This window comes from Cricetulus griseus, chromosome 8 (assembly GCF_003668045.3).
Source record: "Cricetulus griseus strain 17A/GY chromosome 8, alternate assembly CriGri-PICRH-1.0, whole genome shotgun sequence".
Classification (NCBI taxonomy): Eukaryota; Metazoa; Chordata; class Mammalia; order Rodentia; family Cricetidae; genus Cricetulus; species Cricetulus griseus.
In genome coordinates this window covers 90,061,693-90,066,995 of record NC_048601.1, presented here as the reverse complement: position 1 = coordinate 90,066,995, position 5,303 = coordinate 90,061,693, and the positions used below count along the sequence as shown (strand labels likewise).

The 5,303-nt window shown below is 50.8% G+C and overlaps 1 non-coding gene across 1 annotated transcript; it reads right to left on the bottom strand.

Moving 5' to 3' along the window:
• Nucleotides 1–1,774: 1,774 nt before the first annotated feature.
• On the bottom strand, nucleotides 1,775–1,842 carry Mir148a (microRNA mir-148a). The gene has a single exon (NR_162738.1). It is a non-coding gene; the product is annotated as a microRNA mir-148a (primary transcript).
• Nucleotides 1,843–5,303: the final 3,461 nt, after the last annotated feature.

Genomic DNA, 5,303 nt, shown 5'->3' with positions numbered 1-5,303 from the left:
ATTTTGCTCGAAGCTGTACCCCGGCACCTAACACCTGATGCTCAGTATCAAGGTTCTGGTCACTCAATGACTAAGGTCCATGGAAAAAAAAAAAAAAGTCAACTTGATGGCACATCCAGCCTGCTGGACCCTACTCCTGGAATGCACAGCACCAAAGTAAGACACGAGCCTTCCTGTCTGGCTGGTTTTCTAATTAACTCATGGCCACAGGCAGGAGACAGAGCAAGACTTTTAACCAAATCATTTTTATAATGAAGTCAAACCAGATGGATCCAGTGAGGGACTCAATCCTTGCTTACTTCAAGTCCTGACCTAATCCTTTGCATGGATGACCACTCTCCCAGCCAACCACTTCACCCTATACCCTCCAAAGGCTACCCACATTCTCTTACAAAGTTGGTTACATAGTATCTTGTAGACACTTTCATTCACAAAAGCCAGGAAAGAAAGCCCTCCTTACCAGGAAGCATACCTCCAACTTAAATGAAAACAAAAAGAACCGGAGTTTGGATTACTTTATTTAACTGCAAAAATATAATTAGCTACCTTCTGGGTAGAAAGGTGAAGAGATGAAGCTCAACAACAGTCAACAGATGGGAAAGAGAGAATGGGTGATGGTCTCCGAAGAGCACCTGGGCTCTGGGGTCCAGATACCTGCGAAAACCAACTGCAAAGTCCCTCCGTGATGCTCCAATACTTTCCCCACTGTCTCTCCCTCCATTATCTCAGGGCTAAACTGGAATATAGGTGGTGGACATTCGTTTTTTAAAATCAAGACTTCCCAGTGACCCAGAACATGTGACCCTGGGGCTTAGGAAGCTCTCTACAAACTGGGCCAGGAGGTCCTTTAGGTATTTACTTGCCTAGGATTACCACAGGAGGCTTCCTGCCTTCTTGCTCATCCCCAGGTGTCACAGCCTGGCACTCAGCATGCATGTGTCAGATGAGTGACTTTGTTAATAAAGGTTTTGTAATTCCTTGACTCCATCAGCTCTCCAGCCAAATGCTCATCAAATCAAAATAGGGCAATGACCATGGAACAAGACACAGTTCAATGCCAGTCACTGCCCCCTGCACAAAACAGACGATTAACTGCAACTTGCCAACCACAACCCACATTCCATTAGGGTCCAGAAGAGCAGTTTCTCCATGTAAAGTATCTCACAGCCCCCAAAGTATAAACACTAACCTCATAAATGACTGTCAAAATGCTTTCTTAGAAAAGGTACTTCCTTTCCATTAACAAAACCCACTTAAAAAAAAAAAAAAAGGAAAGAAAGAAAGAAAAGTAAATTGGGCCTAAATCAGACTCAGAACTGAAACTAAATCCCCAAACCAGGTTCTTGCAGGCTCATTTATCTAACAGGACATTTGAATAAAAGGAGCAGTATCTGTGGCTTTGGCACAAATGAATTTCCTTCTTTAAGGGTACAGTTTGAACACACCAACACACCCATCAATAAACGTATGGTCCTCCTCTCCTTGCTCAATAAATGAAAGCAGACTGTTTTAGTATTTTTAAAATAACCTTGGGGGGGGGGAGATAAAATCAGAAGTCCACCAGGGTAAGAAGAAAATGGTGGGGGGAGAGGTGGATACTCCCTTTATGAGATCTAACCCATTGGCTTCAAAGTGGTTTGTCACGTTCTTCTCAGGGCCCTTGTGCCCCCTCTGGCCTGCCCCTGCCCCAAAGGAAAGGTGCACCGACGTGGCCAACGGGGCCACCAGCTTGGCGTCCAGGGCCCTCGCGAGGAGGCGGCGACCACAGCCTCTAGAGACAAAGTTCTGTAGTGCACTGACTTCTATCATACTCAGAGTCGAAGTGTCTCAGAACTTTGCCTCAAAAGACCAAACCGGCTGTCTTCCTCTAGAAGTTTCGTCCTGCAGGTGTGCTCCCCGCCACCCACTGCCCCACCACCCCACCCCCAGCGAAGGCAAAGAAAAATAACTCATTATAGGCAATTTAGCTCAGGATGAGACCAATAGTGGAACGGATCGTTAATTGTGGAAAATTACTGCCGCAGTCATCAAGGGTAAAAAGCCCAATAGAAACGGTGTCCTAACAGACTCTGGTGGCAATGTCATGGCAAACCGCTGGAATCCCACAATGCCCCCTCCTTCCTACCCACCCCACACCAGAACACATACCCGATCCGGCCCCCACCTCCTCAGGGCCTGTTACTAAACTTTGGCAAGAAGCTAACTCACTCCATCTAAGTTGTTGTAACTTTTTACCTTCCCATCTGGAAAGTTAGTGGGGGCGGGGAGGACTGCACGAGGACGAATTCCTGGAGCTGGGAGTCAAAGCCAGCGAACACGAGCTGGAGCACTGCTCCGCAGATGGGACGTCCCGGGAAAGGCAGGCTCTTGGAGGCCTTCTCCCCTTCCCCCCAGCCATTCTCACCACGCTACTCCGGTTATCCAGCTGCCCGCGCACAGTCCCAGGAACCCGCGTCCACGCAGCCCTGGCCCCTCGGTGCCACCCACTCTCCCGGTTTCCCTCTGCTCGCTCGGGCAGCGCCTCCGCAGCAGATCTATCTGCACGGTGCCCACGACACAGGCCCGGTGTCCCTAGCCCGCCCACCCCGGACCACCGTTCGGAGTCCCGCACGCCTCCCCACGCACTGCGCGCAAGCAGCTGTTGCGCGCGTGCAACAGGTCCGCAGAGCGCAGTCCCCATCCTGCCCGGCCGGTGAGCGCGGCCGACAGAGCCGGGTCCAAAGCTCCGGAGCTGAGGCCGGGGGTTGCCTCGGCCTGTCTGGCCTGGCCGCCCTCCCAAAGGGCCCCCGCGCGCCGCAGCCCGGCCCTCCGCGTCTCGGGCCGCTGCGGCCAGCTCCCAGTGGGCGCTCCGCTCCGCTCCCTTCCATCTTGACTTTTGCCGACGTGGAAATTTTGGGTTTGGAGACGACCTGCGCTCTTATTGGCTGCCGGCGGGCGGGGTCGGAGGTCACGGCTGCTCTTGCTATTCCGCGCCAAGGGGAGCCGCAAAACGGCTCGTGTCAAGTCAGCAGGTTCCCTCCGCCTCCCCGGGGTCACGTGCGCGCGGGGCGGGGCGGGGAACCGCCTCCTTATGCAAATAGAGCTGAGACCCGAGCTTTAGGAGGGAGGGGCGGGGCCTGCAGTCAGAGGGGCGGGGCAGGGGCGGGGCCGGATCCGGGCGGGGCGCGGCGCTCCAGGTGGCCACCTGGCTCCCAGTCCGGCCCGGCCCGGCCTGGCCTCTGGATTCAACCCCTGGGGTAGTCTGGCTAGACGTGGTGTCCTTTCCTCCCGCGTGCAAGAAGACGCTGAACGCAGCTTTGCCCGCAGCCCCTTCCAGGCTGGGCCAGAGCCCAGATTGGGCCTGGGTCTCTGATGGGTGGGGGAAGACGAGGTTGCTTCCTAAGCGAAATGGGAAAAGGAAACCTCGAGTAGGACACTTTGCCTCCCCTGGGGCTGAGTGTTACAAGAACTGACAGCGAGGTTCTCAGTAGGAGAATTCCAGGACAAAGCTCAATCAAGTATTCATCAAAGTTAAAACGCCACCCCTTCAATTAGTTGCCCACTACCCATCTCTAAGTAAAAGTTTCAAAAAATACCAGTTTGTTTTTTGACGTCTACAGGGACTAACCCAAAGGTCGCTCTGTCTGCACTCTGACCCCCTCTCTCTGGACATAAGCACCAGGGCGTGGAACCTGGAGTCAAGGTCTCGTAAATCAAGGAGTCGCAAATCAAGGTGCTCAAAATTGCCCAAGTCCTGGAGAGCAAAAGGAAGCAATCTGCATATGGTTCCCCAAGCGAGCATGGAGGAAGAGGGCTTTTGTAGAAGAAAGGGGACTGAGGGGAGACCACATGACCAGATGTCTTCCCACCCCCTCCCCAAGAAGAAGACAGCGATGTCAATGCAAAGGTAGAGGCCAGGTTATTGTGAAACCCACAGCCTGTGGCTACCAAAGAAAACGAGCTGCAGCTGTTAAAATACAGATATTTCTCAGAACAGGGCTGGTTTCTCTTTGTGATTAAGCGTCTATATCATCTCTTTTTCCCATCTTAAGTCTGGCTGGATGATACAGAAAATGAAAGATACATTTTCATGGGAAGATTCTTACCTGGGAAATTCTTCCCTTCCTGTCTTCTGAATTTACTCGTCCCTTCACCCCCTTCCCCCCTATGGGAAGATAAATCCTTGCTCCTTCCAACTGTTTATCCTCGGGGATCTTTCCACTTGCACACTTGCGTATTTATCTGACCCTTCCGGGTTGGGGGGGGGGTTGTTAGGGGAGGCTCGCCCCAGGCATTGTCTCCTCCAGCCCCCACCCCCTGCTCTGCCAAGGCCTGCCAGCAGTGCTCGCTGGGCCTCAGAGTTGGTCCAGGCTCTGCCGCAGGTTCTGTTGTGTGCACTGGAATATTGATTTTTCAGTGTGTGCGCGCCGCTCTGAAAAAAAAAAAAATCAATATTTCAGTAGCTCAAGCACAGCGCAGAGCAGTGTAATGGAGCCGACCGGCTGATGTAATGTGCGGGGTCCACCCTCAGCGATTGAGGTCAGCCAGAGAATGGCAGTATGCTTCCCTATTTCATTGTTTGCTTCGCGGATCGGGAGGGGGTTGGCCTGTGCTTGTGTACAAGCATAGGAACCAAGACCAAAAAAAAAAAAAAAAAAAAAAAAAAAAAAAAAAAAAAAAAAAAAAAAGAAATAGGTAAAGGTGATGACTACAAATGTTGTATTATCCTTTTATGTGAGAACTCTTACATAAAACATTAGGCAATGTGGAGTGATTCTTAGCCATCAGTTTACCAAATGTCACAATGAGCAGAAGAAAATAGACTTGCTCCAGGATAAGTCTTGAGTTTGTCTTAGTACTGGCTCTCTAGGAGCTTATTAGCCTTCTGCCCTATAGTGTACCTCTGTTCAAAAGGACAACAGAGTCCCCACACAGTTTCAAAGGGGGAAACAGATCAGTAAGTGTTGTTGCCCGGGGCGACCTCCGCAGCTGATGGGGACAGGCTGCTGGACCTGAGTGAGGTATGAGGGGTCTCCTAGGTGCTCCCACTAGATGACCCCCCAGTTTTTGCCTGTAACTTAAAAGGTTAGAGTCAGTGACTTCTGAATACCCCCCAAAAACTACGATCTACAGAAGAAAGGATGATATAACTAAACACAAAAGCATAATTATGTTAAGTGTGGATCTTAGATTTAAAAAATGGATTAACACCAAAAATGTTTTCGAAGCAGAAGGTGAATTGTTCCAATCTGGTTGTCTTTGATTTAAATTACATTTTATTGCCACCCTCTTGAAGGGTAATTTAGTCACTTTCTAAAATACAC